The following is a 22,346-nucleotide window of genomic DNA, read 5'->3' on the forward strand; positions in this document are numbered from 1 at the left end:
GCTCAGACACACCAATTTGGCAGAGTATCATGAAGGTGTAGAGGTCATGGGTCATGTTGAGGTGCCCGGGGAGGGAGACCCAGGTCTGTTTGGCGAGGTGGGAGAACTATCTCCTGCATGCAGTTGTTATGTGGATGTGATGAATGGTGGCCAGGGCAAGGTGAGCTGCACGGAGTTGGGCCAACGGGGTGTTGGATGACAGACGTCCAAGGTCGGTTTTGGGTCTGGGGTTGTGGACTGACTCCTGAGTGTGGTTGAGGAGTCTGAAGGTGATCCTGCAGCAGACAGTGAGCCATTGTAGCTATCTCAGGTGGACGGTGATGTGGCTGGGGCGGGGGATGTTGAAGATGAGGTGTGCGGATGCGCCCTGGATGTGGACAACTTCTCCAGCAGTTTTGCTGTTGTTCCTCCGTAGAGGGCGGTGCTGTAGTTGACCCGGCTGGTGTCGTGGACCTGGGGGACGGTCTGTCTTGCCTTAGAGTGGATCTATCTGTGGATCATTTGCAGCATGCGGAGGGTGTTGCAGCATGAGGTACAGATGGTGTTGAGTTGCATCGTAATTGTGAGCGATGAGTCCATGATGAACACCAGCTTGCGTGCGTGGCCACTGTGTGCTGGTGCGGTGCCCAGGCCGGTGGGACACAAGGAGTTGACCCAGCTGTAAGGGGACAATCCTCAGATGATGACCTCAGTCCTGTCCAAGTCCAGCCTCAGGTGGCTGATGTTCAGCCATTCGTCAACGGATCTCATGCCTTCTTGAAGGTTGGATCTGGCAATGGTTGGGTCTTTGGTGAGGTTGAGGAGCAGCTGGTTGTCAATGGCATACGAGATGATGATGAGGTTGTGTGCGCATGTGATGGTGGAGAGGGGGGCCATGGAGACATTGAAGATCGTCACGCTGAGAGATTAGCCCTGGGGCATGGGCCACATGACCCCAGTGTACTTCATTCTGCAGGGTGGAGGCCGACTCCCTGGGCCTTGCTGGTGAGCTACTTGTTGATTTAATCCTGGGCCCTCCTCTGGATACCAGTGATGGAGATGTGTGAGATGACAGTGTGGTAGCACATGGTGTACAATGCCGTTGAGAGGTCAAGGGGGGTGGTCTCACCATTGTTGAGCAGGGCAAAGTTGTCGTTGGTGGTGGCAATGATGACGGTTGCAGTGGTGTAATTACTGTGGGAGATGTTCTGGTGCCAGTTGCCTGGAGCTGTTTGCACGGAGGAAGGTTGTCAGTTGCTCATTGAGTGTCTTCCTGATGACATTTGCTGGGTAGGAAAGCAGGGTGATGTTCCAGGAGATCCTGCGGTACTGCCGTCCGTTGTTGAAGAAGGGCCTGGGTCTCTGCATGCCTCCAGCTCCCATGGAATGTGGAAAACTCAAATGAGACATTCAGGACGCCCTGGACGTGGGCTTCAAGGATGGGGAATGATGTGGTTGAGATGTTGTGTGGGAAGGGGCCTGATGGAGAGCCAGAGTGGATGGTGCACATGAGCCGGGTGTTGTATTTGCTGCTGACGGGAGTCCAGAACCTGAGGGGGGTTTGTCCCACGGATAATAGTGCTGTCTGCCTCTATGTGCCAAGGCTGTTGTGTATGGCCATGAGCTTGCAGTGGTAGAAAGTTGCAAGGGATGTGATCTGCCTTGCAAGGGTGGGGTGTCTTTTGGATGGAGATCTGCTGTCAGTTCACTCACAATGCTGATGAGCTCCTTGATGTCGTGTGTTTTGGTGCCTCTGCCCTATCTGAAGGATCTCCACTTGTCCTTGCTGATGATATGGTGATGGATGTGTGTGGCGTTTTCCAGGGCTGTAAGGTAAATGAAGGTACTTTGTGTTGCAAGGTTTGCACAAGAGTCCGGCTAGATCTGTATGAGTCCAGTAGGTCTGCCTTGTCCCAGGTGGCTTAACTGTTGTTGTGCTTCACAGGAAAGTCCGTCAATGTGGCAAGATTGTTAGATCAGTAGCTGTGAGGTTGCAGGGTGTGGCGGTGGTGTTGGTTCGAGTGTCCCACACAGCTTGTCTGTGGTGACTTACATCAAGCATCTTTGGGGGATCGGTAGCGGGGTGTGGGGCAGTGTGTTACTTGTCGGAGGCATGGATGCAAATGTTGATGGACCAATGTTGGATGGTGGTGTGGTTCTCCTCCAGCAAGAAGTTACTGGCCCCCAGCCACATGTAGCCTGTGGAGGTGAGGGCGTGTGTGCAGATGTACGTGTTGATGGCTTTGCGGAATTGTGGATGTAGGCCTGGAGATCTGTAGATGAGTGTTACTCTGAGGGTTGCCAGGGGGTTGGAGCAAAACCGGATTTGTGACTCTGAGGGTGTACTTGAGAATAAATTGCAATTCATCCTCTGGGATTGTTGTTGCCGTCCCTGCGGTTGATCTTGTATCCGATGGCAATGAAGAAGCTGTGTGCTGAGGATGCTTTTGTCCAGGTTACTGTCATGAAGGTGATGTGTGAGGCTGTTGTGTTGAGGAGGTAACAGAGTCCAATGGTGTGCTTGTGGACGGAGCGGGTGTGGAGTAGGAGGCACATGACCTGGTTGTTCTGACAGGGTCTGGTAGGCGGGCAGCGCTGTGTAGGCAATTGGAGTTGCACACTCAGCATGCGAAGGTGTCGTGTGTGCGCTTAGGGGTTGCCTGATAGCAGGCGGTTGATTGTCTGGAGGACATTGCTTGGAGGGTGGCTGCAGCATGAGCCTGTTGTGTGACGTGGGTCATGCAAGGACCAGAGGGTCGTGCACTGTGCACGTTGCAGACAGTCCTGCCTTTGGCACGGCGTTGGCGCAACAGTGGCACAGACAAGCTGCTGGCTGCATTTAGAATGGGAGGAGGGGGAAGGGAGGAGCATTTTGGAGGCGTGTGGGTTGCAGAATCAGGGCACTCGGTGGGGCGGTGCCGCAGGTGAGGCAGCAGCAGGCGGAAGGAGTGAGAAACTAGGCAAAAATTAGCACACAAAGACAAGGAGGTCAGAAAGGCACAGTGCAACAGGTGTATGTAAAGGAAGGAGTGTCAGGTTACTCATGGGTCACTCAGAGAAAATGTATGAACAATCAGCAAAAATGACGGCCACAGGATCAGGCAACAAAAAGCGGAGCTGCGCACAGGAGACACAACGTCAGCAGGCGTTCACGTCCCGTTGTGGGGAGCAACCTGCACAAATACATACACAAACAGGTACTTCATGCACAATACATATTATTTGCCATGAAGAACTGCATGCATGTTGCCGAAGTACACATACACCCATATGCTCAATCCTTGACAATTATGCCATAGATGACGCATGCAAACTGGCAAGAGATCTGCAGTGACAGAGATGAGGCACTTCGGATTGTGCTGAACACCTTTATTACACAAACTCACACTAAGGGAAATGCATCCATACGAACAGACTCACAGGTCAGTTGACAGAACATGTGGGACATACGCTGGACCTCCCCTTCACAACACGGATGTTGTAAATCCCAATGAAGTGGCACACAAGTTAAGGGGATGAGCCAAACACATCCTGCTGCACACGGCGAGGCTGCAATTCACCATAGAGCCTGTTGTTGTGATGTCCCACACTATGTCCACCAGTGGCATCCGCAATGTTTCAGAGGCAAGGTTTATGCACATTGATGCCTACATCAGACTCCACACTCCACTACAGATGACGGTCAAGAAGGGTGAATATCATGTCATGGGAGTGATGCTACATGTTACATGCTCCATGGTGAGAAGACATGTATGCATGGTACCACAACATGCACAGAAGCAGTCCCCACACATTCCCAACCCATACCACCACCAAAAAGCCTTGCTGCTATCCTTACCCAAACTGACATTTCCACATGTCCGTGCATGGCACGCTGATTCAGCACACGTTGCAATCCTCATGAGGAATAGCAGGAGGACAAAGATGACAAAGACAACAGGCGCAAAAATGACAGGGAATGACAGACACACAAGAAGTCACCTAAAACAAATCTCGCCGCACACATGGTCAGTTACACATGCCACTCAATGCTACAAGCTTGCACACTCATACCCAGTGACTCACCATTATGAGAAGTTGCGTATGAGCTGACTCCTCCTCCTCCTCATCACTTGCCTCGTGACCAAGCCCTGGATCCTCCACGGAGTGGATGTTCCTGATCATCAGGATCAAGGATGAGTGGCACTGCCTTTTCAACGGCCATGTTGTGCAGCATGCAGCACACAATGAAGATTTTGCACACCTTCTCCGGTGCATATGGGAGGGACCCGCCTGTCTTGTCAAGGCACCGGAATCGGCTCTTAAGGAGTCCAAACGTCCTCTCAATCACTCGCCTGGTCTGCCCATGTGCATTGTTGTACTGGTGATCTGCAGCTGTTCTCGGGTTGCGGAGAGGTGTCATTAGCCATGGCATGTTGGGATATCCAGAGTCCCCTACATGGAAACATCATGTAAATAAGTGGGTCAGGAGATGCCGTAAGATCCAAAGATACAGCAACACACAGGACAAACAGAGTATACCCACCAACAAGACATGCTCGTTCGTTGTGCAGCTGCAGCATCAGTTGTGGCACCCTGCTACGTCTCATGATGTAGGCATCGTGTGCTGATCCTGGAAAATGTGCACAGACATGGGAAATCAGCATGTTAGCAAGACACACCACAAGGGCATTTATTGAGTGGTAATGTTTACGGTTGCGATAGGCTTGCTCCTGTGCCTGTGGTGGTACCAAAGCCACATTTGTCCCATCAATGGACCCAATGATATGGGGCATCCCTCCCAGGGCATAGAAATCACCCTTGACATCTGTCAACTCCTCAGGAGTTGGAAATTTGATGAATTCATCAAGGTGCTCCAACATGGCTGCCAAAACATCACACAGGACACGGCTGAACATTGTCTGTGACATGCCACCAACATCAGCTATGGTCAATTGAAACGTACCTGTGGCAAAAAAATGTAGGGCTGCCATCACCTTCATCTTGGGGGTCAGCGCAGTAGGATACCTGTGTCACGGTTGGAGGTGTGGTGCCAGCTTGTCGGTCAAGTCCTCAATCAACTGTTGAGTGAATCTGTAATGTCGGATGCAGGCACGTTTCCTCATGGCAGCCAAGTCTGGCATTGGTCTTGGGACAGGCGGTGCCCTGCAAGACATTGTTAGGAATAATGAAGATTGAGAGTATGCCAACATCAATGTCAATGAACATAGCACATGCTAAACTGCTACAAAACATCAGGTAACTATGGAGTCTGGTGTGTGCAATACATCCAGTACACATATGCCAGCTTGCTGGCACTCCTACGAAAAGCCAGATACACCTATTGATTGTCAAGTCTACATGACATGCCCTGAAATGAGCTGGGGGCAAGTCTGAGTGAACAGCCAGAGATATCACCGGAGTGACACACATCCACATAGCTGCATTGGAAGGATGTCATCTCATCCAGACAGTTGACTGCAAGGCACACGCACAGGTCACATGGAATGTCAAATGTACATATGACACACATTGCGATGAAGGGGTACACGTGACAACAATTAAACACAGCCATTCAGACGACGCAGACATGTATGCCTGGGAAAATATGATGTCCAATGCACACAGACCCTACAGCCGTTGGAATCCACATGTGGCATGGTGTGCATAGATGTGTGCCATGCCTATCTCCACACAGACCCATGTTGGATGCACCAACAGCAGATGCAGTTGACGGAACACTAACAGCAAGCTCATGGGAACACATGACACACACCTGACATAGTCACATAGGGGCACGCTGATCGTGACATGTCAGTTGATAGAGTGTCCCTGTCCCTGGCCTAAGGAGACAGGTGCGGGTGTTGATGACTGTGCCATCCCACTGCTGCTGTGCATGACACAGTTGGACTACAGACACACATGTGGCAAGTGGCAAGGTGATGTGTGCCACATAGTGCCCCATCACACATGACATGTGTACACAGGTCATCACACATCAATTGTGCAACTAGATGAGATAACCTGTGCAATATCAGTGGCTGACACACCTAGGGCCTGCACATGAAAGTATGCAATGACAAGTACTTGATGGACATCCTTGTGCGACTCGTAGCCCTCCATTCCTGGCATGTGTACGCCTGTATTACCATTGTAAGCGTGTGAAACGCACCGTACACCCGCAATCATCGCGTATGTACGCTTCATTTCACTATTGTACTTGTGCCGTAGGGGTACGTGTGAAACGCACCGTACACCCGCAATCATCGCGTGTGTACGCTTCGTTTCACTATTGTACTTGTGCCGTAGAGGTACGTGTGAAATGCACCGTAGACCCGCAATCATTATGTGTGTACGCTTCGTTTCACAATTGTACTTGTGCCGTAGGGGTACGTGTGAAACGCACAGTACACCCCCAATCATCGCGTGTGTACACTTCGTATCACTATTGTACTGGTGCCGTACGAGTACGTGTGCAATGCACCGTACCCACGCATTCATTGCGTGTGTGCGGTCCGTATCACTATTGTACTTGTGCCGTAGGGGTACGTGTGCAACGCACCGTACCCACGCATTCATTGCGTGTGTACGGTCCGTATCACTATTGTACTTGTGCAGTAGGGGCACGTGTGCAACACACCGTACACGTCCACTTCAGTTGTTGCGGTACGCAGGGGTTGCTGGCCACGCCCCCCCAAGTCACCAGACCCTGGTGGTAATGTATGGGCTCCATATTATAGGTTTTGCTTTGGGTATGGGGTATGTTTCCTGCCCCTCACCCCCCCTGGCCCCTGGGTGTTGTTCTCACCTTCTGCGGCGTGTGCATCGGGTCCGGTGCACCAGGTCATAGGCTAGGAGGACCGGGATGACACGTACGATGGGGTTCATGGCGTGTACGTCGCGTACCGGGGCTCCGTTGCGTAGCGGTTCGCGTCGGACTCTGCTTTTCCGGCTGTGTTTGGCTCCCGTAAAAAAAGAGCCGTACGGAGTGACGTAGGGACGAATCGCACTTGCTGGGCCGGAAACCACTGCTTGAATGCGTCCGGACGTCGCGTACAAGCAGTTCCGGATCAGAATCGTTGATTTTTTTTACCCGTACGGTCTTTCGTATAAAACGTACGGAAATAGACTTTCTGTTCGAATCGTACTTCCTAGGTTGTATGGAAAGTTTACCGGGTATGAGTCGTACAGAGAAAACGCTCCGTACAACGATTCGTACAGCCTTTTTCCATGATTGGAATCGGCCCCAAGGTGTGACATGGTGTGTGTGTGTGTGTGTGTGTGTGTATCAGTAGAAGTGCAGCTAGTCAATTGCTTTATCATAATTAAACATTAACATGTTTCTCCCATATCTTATTGAGTGCTTTATGGATGAACATTTAAATTATGTGAAATTCTAGATTTTTCGAGGTCTCTGAAATTTTAAATTTCAACCCTGCAGCTCTCACCTGGACATCCCTACTTAGGAGATATGGTCAGTAACGGACACGCACTATGCAATGCAAAAGGTGTTGCTTTTGGTATTGTAACTAACAATGGCTTTACATTTTTTAAAAGGCATTGCCATTTACAATACCAATAGCTCCAAAATTCACAGCTGCGAGACCTATTGCATTGTAAATGCTTATTACATTTATTGTGAAGTATATCTTTTTATTTTATGTTTGTAAGTCATAACATTCAATTGTTTAAGATATTGTATTTTTTAAAGTTAATTTAATAACTAATTTCAAAAATTTTATATGCTTACCCATTTTGGTATTCTTTATTGTGTACTCGATATTTTTTTCTTTTCATTGAAGGTATGTAAAGTTGCAATTCATGCCCTTTGGGCAATAATTTGTATGCAATATTTTTGTTGGCGATATTCCGTCAGACAATCTTAGAAAAATAAAGATGCCAATTGCCAAACCCTTTTAAGCCACTTTACCAAATTAGAATAAAAAATCAGTATATCTACTGCATAAGGGCCTCAGAGTGTGCCTCAAGTGTTGCATAGAAAGAAAGGCAGGTCTACTATTGTTGGAGTCTTTGCAACATATATAAATGGTTTTACAGCTAACCCTTTTCTGGACGAAAAACCAATCGAGTTCTTTAGGGTGAGGTGATTTCTTCTGGGCTCAAGAATACGCACAGCTGCCGGATTCTAGATGACTTCCAGACGACGCAGCAAATATTTAGGCAATCCCAGATCAGTAATGCAGTCATAGTGAAGAGGAGATGTAATCAGTGGCAGCTCCTCCACTAAGGCGGAGGATTGTCACCCCATTGCTTCAGCTGCAGGCTAAATACAAAAAATGAAATGATAATAAGGTTCATTATTATCATTTTGTTTTTTGTATTCAGCTTGCATCTGAAGCCAGGCGGACGGGCTGGGCTCCCCGCATCACAGGGGGAGGAGCGGTGGCAGCACTTAAAGTGCGCATGACGCTTTGGCCGGCCGTCTCGGGTTGGCCAAAGTGTCATGCGCACTCTGCATGTTCTCCACGCAGGCTTTATTACAGCTTGCGTGGAGAACATTCACAGCCTGCCAGCCCCTGTCTGAGCGCCGTACTATGGTGCTTAGACCAATCACAATGCTGCTAAGGCAGAATTGTGATTGGTCAGAGGCTTCTGGGAGGCTGTGTGCTTCCTGCCAGGAGGACAGAGAAAAAAGATGCGGCGGCTAGTGGTAAAGAGGTAATGCTTTCTATGTTTAATTATTTCCCCCCTTCCTCGTTCCACTCCCCGCCTCACCACCCCGGTCAATAGCAGCCGCTACTGGATGTAATTATAGATTGTTAAGCCAGTCATATTAGCTTTATTTCGATAAAACATATCTTAAAAGCTGTAAAACACCATTTAAAAAACTACATTATGCGACATACAGAACATTTCATCAAATATTAAAAAATATTTAAAAGTGCCCTTGATGGCTTAATAACATAATTTGTCAGAGAATCCTTGTAGTAGAGCAATTGGCAATGACACCGAAAATGATATTTTCAAGATAAAAATATATAAAAAAATACATTCACGAGGTGCAAATTAGGTCTTAGCAGCAACAATATTTAAAGGTCAGCTTTCAGGGTTCTCAATCTGATCTTCCATGCCCAGCTCAGGAATTTTGCCATGCTGCACGCATATAGGGCTCGTGCATCGGATCTTAAGATGCGCAATGCCACAAGGTGGCTACGAGTACCCAACTCCCTGCAAAGCGGTTTAAGCCAGCATTCCCTTGGCGCTTTATAGGCTGGGCACACGAACATGACATGCACTATTGTCTCAAGGTTTGCTTCGCAGTTCGGGCAAGAGGCTAGTGGGGAGCCTTCCATTGAGCGATCATTGCACGGGTAAGAAGTGAGCCAACCCTGAACTCGAAGTACAGAGCTTTGTCATAAGATTTTTGTATGACATCTAGGTATGGTTCATAATAGGTGGTAAGTTTGTGCTGCATGAACTCCTCAGATAGCCTGACTAGTTTGCAATCTAGGAAAACCTTATTGCGGACCCAGGACCAATAAGCTATCTTGAGTTCTGCCTTTGGTGGAGAAGATCTATTTATCCACGCCTCTTTCAGGCCAAGATCATACAATAATGATTTTAAATCCTTAAGCCATTTGATGTTATGCCAACCATCCATATTCATAAATTCTTTTAACCCTGCTGCATACTTTGCTAATTCTGGGGTCCGCTACAAAAGAGCCCACAGTAAAAGGGGACGGAGTCTAGCCAAATCTCTAAATGAGTGACACCCTAAATCTTGTAATAGGGGCCTGGTGGGGGTCCTCGGGGGCAGCATCATAAGATCTTTTAAAAATGTGCATTCTGACCTCACAATTTGGTCTAGGTTAGATAAGCCACAGAGTTCAGCACCATAAAGGGCTGAACTCACTCCTCTAGCCTTATATATATCGATTGCGGGAGCTATAGGCCTACTTACTGAGGTACGATGCTCTTTAAGTATTGCCCCCGCTACCCTTTTGTGGTTCCAAAACAATTTTTGTATGTGTGTACTCCAAAGCATGGAGTCTGAGATACAAATACCTAAATAGTCAAACACAGTGACCCTCTCTAACGAAACAGAGTTTAAAACAGGTGGGAGTCTAAGATTCACAGGAGGATTCAGCACCAGATACTTAGTTTTTCAGTATTAATAACCAATCCTCTGCTAGTACAAAAAGATTGAAAACTATTCAACAAACCCTGCAAGCACCTCGGGGTCTTAGAGATAAGGAGGGTATCGTCGGTGAACAGGAGAGTTGGAATTTTTTCGCCCGCCAAGGCTGGTGCGTCAGATGGTATTTGCTGCAAATGCTCCACCAGCTCATTCACATACAAAGAGAATAGGGTGGGAGCTAAAACACAGCCCTGGCGGACACCCCTGTTCACCGGTATTTTATCCGTTCTCTGCCCCTTGGAGCCCCATCTGACCTGGGCATAATTTCCTTCGTGGAGACGTACCAGGAGGTTTAAAATATACTTGGGGACCCCCTGATCAGCTAGAACCTTCCACAGGCGCCCTCGAGGGACTAGGTCAAAGGCAGTCTTCAGATCTATAAATGCAAGGTAAAGACTGCCTTTGCCTATCTTAACCACCTTCCAATACAAGAGAATTAGCCTGAACACCTGCTCGATTGTCCCTGTGCCTGCCCTAAAACCTGCTTGGTAGTCAGAGAGAATCTTATTTTCATCCGCCCATTCCAAGATTCTCTCCAACACCACCCTCCCAATGACCTTTTGCACAGAGTCAATTAAGCTTATTGGGCGATAATTGGCTGGGTCGTCCCTAGCACCCTTTTTATATATAGGGACGACCTCTGCTCCTTTCCAAGAGTCTGGTATCGGAGAGCCGATTTCGATGGCATTAATGAGAATAGAAATACATTTTTCCAATTTTACGGGATCTGCCCGAAGAAGATCTCCGGGTATGCCATCTGGGCCTGCTGCCTTAGCTGGAACTATGCGCCGAATGGCGGTTTCCACTTCCAATTCAGAGAAGGGATGGCTATTTGAATCCCCCATGTCTGTTCTGGGATCTGTTAATGTGTCTTTCAGTGAAAGATCCTCAGAAACAGAATAAAGTTTCAGGAAGTGGTCATACCAAATAGAACTTGAGATGTTACAAGTGATTGAATCACTATCGGGCCGTGTCTTGAGCCTAATAAAGTTCCAGAACCGGCAGGCATCCTTCTCCAGACTAGCTATTTTTAAATCCTGCCAGTACTGCTCTTCCCACTCTTTCTTGGCACTATCTACTACCTCCTTATAGTCCTTCCTTGCTTGCTTGATCATAGGGTGCGATTTACTCCTAACTGCTAAAACCAGGGCCGGTTTTTTTTGCCTACAAATTTTCATATACCACAAATGATTACTATTTGACTTTTTAGACATTGGCCGATAACCTACTCTAGTAGTTGAACAAAAGAGATTCTGGAGAGTACTGATTGTTTTTTCGTAGATTTTAGGAATTTTCTCAATAATATCAGAATCCATAGAGGCACCTCCCAATTCTTCCAATGCCTCTGCAACAGTTTCTTTGATGTTACAACAAACAATTGATGGACGGAATGCTGACAATGCAGACATTCTCCCCCAGTCAAGAGATCTGGGTTAAATCCATCGTTCTTTTGCCCACTACACCACCCCAGTTTAGACATGGCCATATGCAAATCAGTCTTAACCCTGTGCCTCATGGGAACAGTCCAGCCCGAAATGCCAAACCATGTCTTCCCTGGACCGGAATCAAGCATCCTAGGACCGGTTTCTGGCTATCAGCCGTCATCAGCCAGGATAGCTTGACTCCAGTGGCGTAGTGAGCACGGGTCCCACGTCTGGGAATACCCATCCCACTTAGGGCGAAAAGCGTTACAACAAACAATTGATGGACGGAATGCTGACAATGCAGACATTCTCCCCCAGTCAAGAGATCTGGGTTAAATCCATCGTTCTTTTGCCCACTACACCACCCTAGTTTAGACATGGCCATATGCAAATCAGTCTTGACCCTGTGCCTCATGGGAACAGTCCAGCCCGAACTGCCAAACCATGTCTTCCCTGGACCGGAATCAAGCATCCTAGGACCGGTTTCTGGCTATCAGCCGTCATCAACCAGGATAGCTTGACTCCAGTGGCGTAGTGAGCACGGGTCCCACGTCTGGGAATACCCATCCCACTTAGGGCGAAAAGCGTTACAACAAACAATTGATGGACGGAATGCTGACAATGCAGACATTCTCCCCCAGTCAAGATATCTGGGTTAAATCCATCGTTCTTTTGCCCACTACACCACCCCAGTTTAGACATGGCCATATGCAAATCAGTCTTGACCCTGTGCCTCATGGGAACAGTCCAGCCCGAACTGCCAAACCATGTCTTCCCTGGACCGGAATCAAGCATCCTAGGACCGGTTTCTGGCTATCAGCCGTCATCAGCCAGGATAGCTTGACTCCAGTGGCGTAGTGAGCACGGGTCCCACGTCTGGGAATACCCATCCCACTTAGGGCGAAAAGCGTTACAACAAACAATTGATGGACGGAATGCTGACAATGCAGACATTCTCCCCCAGTCAAGAGATCTGGGTTAAATCCATCGTTCTTTTGCCCACTACACCACCCCAGTTTAGACATGGCCATATGCAAATCAGTCTTGACCCTGTGCCTCATGGGAACAGTCCAGCCCGAACTGCCAAATCAGGTGTTCCCTGGACCGGAATCAAGCATCCTAGGACCGGTTTCTGGCTATCAGCTGTCATCAGACAGGATAGCTTGACTCCAGTGGCGTAGTGAGCACGGGTCCCACGTCTGGGAATACCCATCCCACTTAGGGCGAAAAGCGTTACAACAAACAATTGATGGACGGAATGCTGACAATGCAGACATTCTCCCCCAGTCAAGAGATCTGGGTTAAATCCATCTTTCTTTTGCCCACTACACCACCCCAGTTTAGACATGGCCATATGCAAATCAGTCTTGACCCTGTGCCTCATGGGAACAGTCCAGCCCGAACTGCCAAACCATGTCTTCCCTGGACCGGAATCAAGCATCCTAGGACCGGTTTCTGGCTATCAGCCGTCATCAGCCAGGATAGCTTGACTCCAGTGGCGTAGTGAGCACGGGTCCCACGTCTGGGAATACCCATCCCACTTAGGGCGAAAAGCGTTACAACAAACAATTGATGGACGGAATGCTGACAATGCAGACATTCTCCCCCAGTCAAGAGATCTGGGTTAAATCCATCGTTCTTTTGCCCACTACACCACCCCAGTTTAGACATGCCTAGGATGCTTGATTCCGGTCCAGGGAAGACATGGCTTGGCAGTTCGGGCTGGACTGTTCCCATGAGGCACAGGGTCAAGACTGATTTGCATATGGCCATGTCTGAACTGGGGTGGCGTAGTGGGCAAAATTGCAATACCTGCCATTGGAGGACGTCTGAATTGGATGCTAAATGTGGGGATGTCAGGATGAGCTCATATGTGTCTGATCGCTGGGCTAGATGAGAATGTCTAATAGCCTTCACTATATCCTCTCTTACCAGTGAGTAGCAACCTCTAATATGCCTAATCCAGTGTGTGGACTTGTTGATCAATGAGTTCTCATGTTCTCGGCCCACCACCTTGGGAACATTGACCATAAGAACAGTCCGCTTTAAAGATGTAGAACACGGAAAATGTCCATCAGATGGAGCTCCTAGTACTACTCTATCGCGTATGATTGCCTGGGGTCTAGGAGGGGCTAAGGCCGGTAAAGCACCATTTATCCTCCTGCACTGTGTCATTGCCACGGACTCACTAGGCAACCCCACCTTATAATTCGGAATACCACGCGCTGGTTGATTAAACTCGGAACATGCCCTAACAATTTGTTTGGGATTATTTGGTAACATATTTAAAGTTTGTTTTGGAAACTGAGAAGCAACTGGATTTTGTGGGGTATGGTGCAATGCTAATAATTCTAGGGAGACTTTTAGGTCTTTAACTAAGGCTTTTAGATCCCTCACTTCTGCTGATAATAAATTAATAGTCAATATCAAAGCTGAGGTGCCACTATTTGTGTCCAAACCACCCTCTATTTGGACACCATTAGTAGTTTCCACAGGACCGTGGGTTGTCAAATTGTCAAGGGGAACTGGTTCATTTGCCAAGGCCGCAAACCTATTGGTGCACACTATAACAGTGGGCTTCAAATGGCTTGGCCTGTGCTGTGACAGAGACTGAGTTGACGTCTGGGAGAGTGAAATAATTTCCGGAGGGAGAATATTCTGTGCACCACTTGAGCCAGGTAGTTTGCGAAACATCTCCGGTATATATATATAGAATCTACCTTAGAGGATTTGCACTGTTCACCCTTCTGTAGTATATTTACTTCCAGATCTGCAACTGGATCCCCCAACAGAATGTTTTCACAGTCTTCAACCAGAGTTTCTATACGGTCCATCATATCGCATTTGGGCATCTTCTTATTATTCTTCTTTACTTTTTTGGCTTTCCTAAGACCCTGCGTTATGTTAATTCCTGAACCCCCCCCCCCCGCCCCCTCCATAGTTTTTCTTTTGCCCATAACAATACAACCAAAGAGGCAATGTAGAAAGTCTAAGGTCCTTCCAAATTTTGTGACAGGAACAGTACCTTTAAACACGAACCGGATCTCTTTATTGCAGGTCTCTTTTCGGTCCTCTCTGTTGCTACTGGTGAGCACAACGTTAGGGGGGGGGCCTGGCCTGGCTCCTCCTGGCTGTGACAGGCAAGGATGAGCCCGCCCTTGGCCCGGGCGAGCCCGCGTGCGTCCCGCGCTGCGGGAAGCGCTCGTTGCTTTTGAGGGCCTCCGGCACCCTCTGATGACGCCCGGTGCGGCCTCAGCGCAATGCCCCCTTGGGTGGATAGTCCGGTCACAGAGCCGTTCCCCTCACGGCGGTGACCACGTTGCTGGAAATGGAGCAATGCTGCAGGCGAAAGGTAAGTAACAGCCGTTCCCCTCACGGCATGTGAAAGTGAAGGATTAGCATCTTTTCAGTGAGGAAGCGGAAAGAGGGTACAATTTTCAGAAGTGCTTTGAGCAGTCCATAATAGTCAGCTCAAATTGATGCCGGTTATGTGTTTGTCCTGTATTGTGCCCAGTGGCCCGATGCTGGTCACTGCCCTCCACCCCCCGTGGCCGTAACAACGACAAGATTGCACTGACCCTGCCCAGTCAGCGGTCACAGCATACTTCAACTGTTAAAGTGATTGTTAGGGGCATAGCTACCATTGGTGCAGCAGGTGCAGGGCACTGGGGGCCCAGAGGGGCCCATTGAAACCTGATGTTTGCTGCATTTTACTACTCCACCAATAGTAAAGTGGGCCATTTTCCTTGCTTGCACTAGGGCCCATGGCATAATTTCGACGATACAGGTGACTGTGGTTGAACCTCAGATTTTAGCCTTGTGAAGAATTATTGTACAGTATGTTTTAACCAATTCAAGTGTGCCTCATAAATAATCACTCAAATTGTTATTTTTTCTTTTTCGAGATAAAAATTCTGGCTCCGGTCTGGCTGAAAACATTTCATACGGTGCTTCGTTTTTTTCCACTTTAATTTCTCAGAGTTTTAAAAAAAATTATGTTTTCAGGCATTTCTCCAATCGCACATATTATACGCTGAAATGTACGGCAATACACGGTATTTTTGAAAAATGATCTGCTGTAGAAGATAAGTCTCCACTGTCTCCTGGGCGCTTAAATTAGCAACATGCCAGCAATTTATTTAAAGGCTGTAGGAAAAAAAGGAGTTAAGAACAACCAATATCTGACTCATCTCGGTTATCATCTGCTGCCGTCTTTTCTCTGTTTCCTTTCACTTTGGATACATGGGAGACTGTCCATCTACATTCACTTACCTATTTATGGTGGATAACACATGTAGCAATTAGAGATGCTGACATTTTTCTAGCACTTTTTATTTTTGCCATTATGTTCTTTCCAATGTGTTTATACATTACTGAGTGAGTCTGTTTACAATGTCCTCTGATAACTTTATGTGTCATCCATTAGTCATCAACATGTGACCTTCAGGGGCCTGGTCGAAATGCACGCTGTGGTGAAAAAATTAAAAAAATGTTAAAAGTGTAGAAATACTTACCTGACTACTTAAGACGTTATTTGCACGTAGCGTGTTATGTGATCAAGGCCGCAGGTCGGCAGCCGAAACGCGTCATTTGGATCTTGTTTTGATGGAATAACTTATAAACGTACACATCAATTGGAGTCTGTGCCCTATATAGTCAATGGGAGTCCAACCAAATCGTATCTGGAAGCATCTGATTGTATCATCCTCGGTCGGTCGGACTCTCCCGATCCGATTCAGTCGGAAAGCATTTCCAAACCGATTTGATCGGGATGATTTCCTAACCGCATCACAATCGGTCCTAAAAGTTTGCGGTCCCGCTACCGGTATTACAATGCGTATATTTTGTATTGCAGCATGTGCAGCAGACTGCAACACATGCCACAATACAAAAAAACACATTTTGCATATTCCTGCACTATGTGGCAGGCACCATGCGGTACCTGCAAAATGGTGGAGGGATATGTAGGGGGGAAACATTGGTGCCCCCCAGGGGCCATAACGGAGGGCCTGGGGGAAGGAGGGCCTATTAGGGGCCCCAAGTTACTTTCCACCTGCCTTTTAATGGCGGGTTAACTGCCATTAAAAGGTGGGTGAAAAGGGACATTGTAATCCCTACGGCGGTGGCTGAGCAGGCACCGCCACTGTAGTAGGGATTGCAGTCCCTCAGACCTTCTAACGGGCTCAAGGATCCATCTGCCTTCCATCCACCTGCCAGCGCAATATGGTGAGCGGTCACGCAGGGTCCGATGGCGGTGGCCCACCACAGATGGCCTGGGTGGCAGTCCCACAGCCATCATAATCAGGCCCTTAGTTTTCATAGTAAAAGCATTTTTTGACTTACCTCTAACTTTGGCATCGTTTGACCAATCTTCATGAAATTAAAAAAAAAGTGTAAAGGTAGGTTTTGATTATCATTGAAAGTTTGGGGGTTATCCATGCAGTGGGAAATGAGAATTTGGGGTGCAAACTAAGGGTGTGTTTGTAATGTTAATTCCCATAGGAACCTTTAGCTACACACACAGCCTGAACTGCTGAACAGACTTACACCAAATTTGTCAGGGAGGTAGATGTCACAAGAAAAAGAGGAAAGAGTAGAAACACCCTGACCCCCTAGGCCTCTTCAGGAGGTCCCACAGGGGCGAATGCTGCCGGAAACAAAACCCAAAGTGCAGGCTCCCACACTTCATTTAATTAGGCCCCCGGGTGGGCCAGGTCCCTGGGACAACTAAACATAATGATGGGGGGACCGCCACCTCTATGGGGCTGAACAGAAATTAAATGTGGGGGGGATGCAACCCCCCCCCACAACCCTGGGACGGCCACCTTCCTGGGGCAATATTACATTATAATGCAAGGGGGGCTCCAGCCCTCCCACGCAGCCATGGGGACTACCACTGCCCTGGGGCTAATAGATTCTAATGCGGGGGCCATGCGACCTCCCCCTTCCTCCGAAGACCACCACCTCCCTGGGGCACACAGTTTATTATTCTTTTTTACGCAAGAGAGGCCCTATGTCCTCTGACGCAGCCCAAGGGACCGCCACCTTCCCGAGGCACAAATTGGGGTCCGTTGTGGTCCCCCAGGCCCCGGGTACAACCACCTCCCGGGGCAGATGTAATGAAAGGAGGGGGCACATGGCCCCCCTTCAGGAGCCCTAGACGGCCCTGGGGACCGCCTCCAGCAATGTCCCGGGTTGCCCACCCCTGTATATTGCAAATTGCTATGGCTTGCTCCCGCCAACTCATAGCAAGCTCTGGTCCGTTTCATGGAGCGGAGAAGAATTGCTTTTGAACAGAGGGAGCTGGATGTTAGTAGCTCCCTCTGTCCAAAAGCAATGGGAGCCGGCAGGTACCATGGGGCCTTGAGGCTCCCCCGTGGTCCCCACCGACCTGGCCATGCCCAGGGGCACCCCTCCCCACTTTCAAAAAAAGATGAAGGCCTGTCCCCAGGGGATGGGGTCGCCGGGGTCGAAATAGGCCACATGGCCACCCTCCCATCAATAAATAAAGGGTCCCCAGGGCCAAAATTGGCCTCAGGAGGGGGGCTGCACTGCCCACCTACCATTCAAAAAAAAAAAAAAAAAATGAAGGGTAGGCCCCAGGGGATGAGGTCCCCAGGGACAAAATTAGCACAGGGAAGGGGGGCTCCTTCCTATATTTTTAAAAAATAAAAAAGGGAAAAGGTCAGGGGATGGGGTCACCGGTGCTGTAATCAGCCCAGAACATTTAATAAAAAGATTGGCCTGGTGATGGGGTCCCTGGGACCAAAAACGGCCAAGGGAAGGGGGGGCTATACAGCCCCCATCCCTAAAATATAATTATTTATTTTAAAAACAACATCGGCAATTCACAGGAGACTAAGCCCCCCTACACAACCAGTCTACAAAAGCACCTCCTGGTGGTTTGGGAATATAATCTCATTGAATGCTGAGGGTCTTTGTGGGCCAACATGCCCTCTTGTTACCCCCAGTAAGTCCCAGACAGCGGGATTGCTGAGAGGACTTCTCTACCACTCTGCAAACACACCTCCTGGTGCTCTTCTGGTTGGGAAATTAATTCCACTCTACTCCTGAGGGCCTCAGGACTAAAGTGGACTATTTCCCCCAGCCAGTAGTGCATCAGGAGGCACGTTTGTAGAGTAGTGGAGAAAGGGGGCGTGGCCTCTGACAACCTGTCAGCAATCCAGCTGTGTGGGTCTAACTGAAGATGGCAGGAGGGGTAGTTCACCGCGAAGGACCCTCAAGAGGCAAGGGGACTTCATCCCCCAACTAGTAGTGTGCAAAGGGACACATTTGCAGAGTGGTAGAGAGAGGGGACGTGGCCACCAAACACCTCTCAGTAAACCCACTGTGAGGGACTTACTGGACTTACCAGGAGGTGTAGTGGGTCCCCAGGACCCTCAATAACCAGGGGGACTTCATCCCCCTACTAGCAATGCACCAGGAGGTGCGTTTGCAGCGAGGTGGACAAAAGGGGTGTGGCCTCCTACCAGGTCTCAGCAATCCCGCTGTGTGGGCCTTACTGGAGGTAACAGGAGTGGTAGTTTGGATGTCCTCAGTGTCCAACTAGCCTTCCTGTTATCTCCAGTGACTCCCACACCGCAGGATTGCTCAGATGTCTTCAGAGGCCAAGCCTCCTTTCTCCGTCACTCTGTGAATGTGGCATGTGGTGCACTACTGGTTGGAAGATGAAGTTCACCTTACTCTTGACGGACTTTGTGGGTCAAGATTCCCTCCTAGTAAGTCCAACACAGGTGTATTGCTGATAACTAGCCGGTGGCCTAGTCCCCTTTCTCCACCACTCTGCAAATGTGACTGCTACTTGAAAAACCTTAGTAATTCAGTAAAAAAAAAAATCAAAGGTTACAGGGACATTATAGTTAGGAATTATCATTAAAAAAAACTTAGAAATTCACTGAAAAAACCAAAGGTTATAGAGATGTTACACTTAGGCTCATCTTTCACTTGCACACAACCAGAGAAATTGAGCAGCACTGCTTATTACCTCACATATTACATCACTCATGACATGGTCCATGTCATCAGTGATGTCATTTGAGATGTCATCAGTGATGTCACTGACCATGTCATGAATGATGTAATATGTGACGTCATCAGCAATGCATTGCGGGGTCGTGAGTTATAGTTAGCTGAACTAACTATGACGGCCGAATTTCTCTGGTTTTGTACGAGTGAAATGTCCAACTAACTATAACGTCCCTGAATCCTGTGGTTTTTTCAGTGAATTTCTAAGGTTTTTTAAATGCTAATTTCGAACTATAACGTCCCTAAAACCTATGGTTTTTTTCAGTGAATTTCAAAGGTTTTTTAAATATGCCTACAAAGGTAGGAAATGTGAAGAAAGAGGAAGGAAAGCGCAGAAAGAAGCAAGACAAATGCAGAAAGAGGCAACAGAGGTCCTTAAAGATGAAGAAAAGTGCAGGAAGAAGCAAGAAATGTGCAGAAAGAACCAACAGAGAAGCAGAAAGTCCTCCTGTGCCCCCAACTTTTTGCTGATGGGTACTGGTGGTGACTGACTCTGACTAACCAGGCCTAGAGCCAGTGCTATGCTAAAAAGACACTTAGAATACAGTGAAAACACCTACATACACTAGGGAACACTATGCGTTGGGGTAACCCTGTGATTAGCATGACCTCCTCTGTATTTGCCATGAGTTAGTGCCTGGGTCATTGCATGAGTACATGGGTACTGACTGGATGATTAGAGTACTGCAAGGAGAGTGCATGATGAATTTATAAGTGCTTGGGTTTTGGCGGAGTGATTGGATAAGTACATGGTGCTGGCTGGGTGATTGGAGGAGTGCATGGGTAGTGACAAGGAGATGGCTGGACTGCATCAGTAGTGCTCAGGGGATTGTAACTGTGCATATTTAGGGCCTGGGTCATTGCATGAGTCCATGGGTAGTGACTGGATTATTAGAGTGCTGCAAGGACAGTGCATCGTGATTTTATAACTGCTTGGGTTTTGGTGGAGTGGTTGGATAAGTACATGGTGCTGGATGGGTGATTGGAGGAGTGCATGGGGAGTGACAGGGGGATTGCTGGAGTGCATGGGTACTACCTGGGTAATTGCAGTTGTGAATCAGTACTGTGTAGGTGGTTAGAGGTCTGAAAGGGTAGTGCACAGGGGATTGTAGCAGTGCAAGTGTTAGTGTCTGGGTCATTGCTTGAGTACATGGGTACTGATTGGATGATTAGAGTACTGCAAGGAGAGTGCATGGTGAATTTATAAGTGCCTGGGTTTTGGCAGAGTGATTGGATAAGTACATGGTGCTCGCTGGGTGATTGGAGGAGTGCATGGATAGTGACAGGGCAATGGCTGGACTGCATGGATAGTGCTCAGGTATTATAGCAGTGCATGAGTTAGTGCATGGATTATTGCATGAGTGCATGGGTAGTGACTGGATGATTAGAGTGCTGCAAGGAGAGTGCATGGTGAATTTATAAGTGCGTGGGTTTTGGCGGAGTGATTGCATAATTGCACATATGTCACATCAGGCCCTACCCTCTCCCTTCACCACTGTGCAAAAGTGAGGTACCAGGTACCTCCAGTGAACACCACAGAGCTGCGTTGCAGAGAGGTGGTCCGAGGCCACGCCCCTTTTGATACCTCTCTGCACCGCAACTCTGCGGCGCTTACTGGACATACCTGGAAGGCTAGTTGGCCCCCAGGGACCCTCAGGAGTCAAGGGGACTTAATCCCCCAACTTAAAACACATCATAGGGCGCATTTGCACACTTGTAACATCAGCCCACGCCTCCTCCCTGCACCACTGTACAAACGCACCCCCGGTGCATTGTAAATTAAGGGATTAGGTCCCCTTGAGTCCTGAGGGTCCCTGGGGGCCAATTAGCCCACCAGCTACCTCCAGTAAGCGCCACAGAGCTGTTTTACAGAGTGGTGTAAAAAGGAGGAGTGGCCTTGGACCACCTCTCTGCAACGCAGCTCCCTGGCGCTTACTGGAGGTACCTGGTGGGCTAGTTAGCCCCCAGGGACCCTCGGGATTCAAGAGGACTTAATCCCCCAACTTAAAACATGCCACAGGGCGCGTTTGCGCACTTGTCACATCAGGCCACGCCTCCTCCCTGCAACACTGTGCAAACGCGCGCCTTCGTGCGTTGTAAATTGGGGGATTAAATCCCCTTGAGTCCTGAGGGGCCCTGGGGGCCAACTAGTCCACCAGCTACCTCCAGTAAGCGCCACAAAGCTGCGTTGCAGAGTGATGTAAAAAGGGGCATGGCCTCGGACCACCTCTCTGCAACGCAGCCCTGTGGCGCTTACTGGAGGTACCTGGTGGGCTAGTTGGCCCCCCGGGACCCTTAGGATTGAAGGGGAATTAATCCCCCAACTTAAATCGCACTACGGGGCGCATTTGCACAGTGGTGGAGGGAGGGGGCGGGGCCTGATATGACAAGTGTGCAAACGCGATTAGTTGTGCGTTTTAAATTGGGGGATTATATCTCTCTCTGTTATTTTGAGATTGAGGGTAACCTTATCCAATAAAACAGATGCTGTATGCTGACTGCCTCGAGTCCGTGCCTTCTTCCATGGATGCCTCTGTGGGAGCTGGTTGTTGTGGGTCATATATATATATATATATATATATATATATATATATATATATATATATATATATTGATACACATTTTGGAGTTAGGCCTTTTAGGAACGTAGTAGTTTGGAATCAAAAGCCACTTGCAGGCCATTAGAACAGATAAAGGATATTGCATGCTTCTGAGACATCAGCCCTACTCGAGAAGGCGTCACCTCGGATCTACAATGC

The sequence above is a fragment of the Triturus cristatus genome, chromosome 1_2 (genome assembly GCF_964204655.1).
Source record: "Triturus cristatus chromosome 1_2, aTriCri1.1, whole genome shotgun sequence".
Taxonomy (NCBI): Eukaryota; Metazoa; Chordata; class Amphibia; order Caudata; family Salamandridae; genus Triturus; species Triturus cristatus.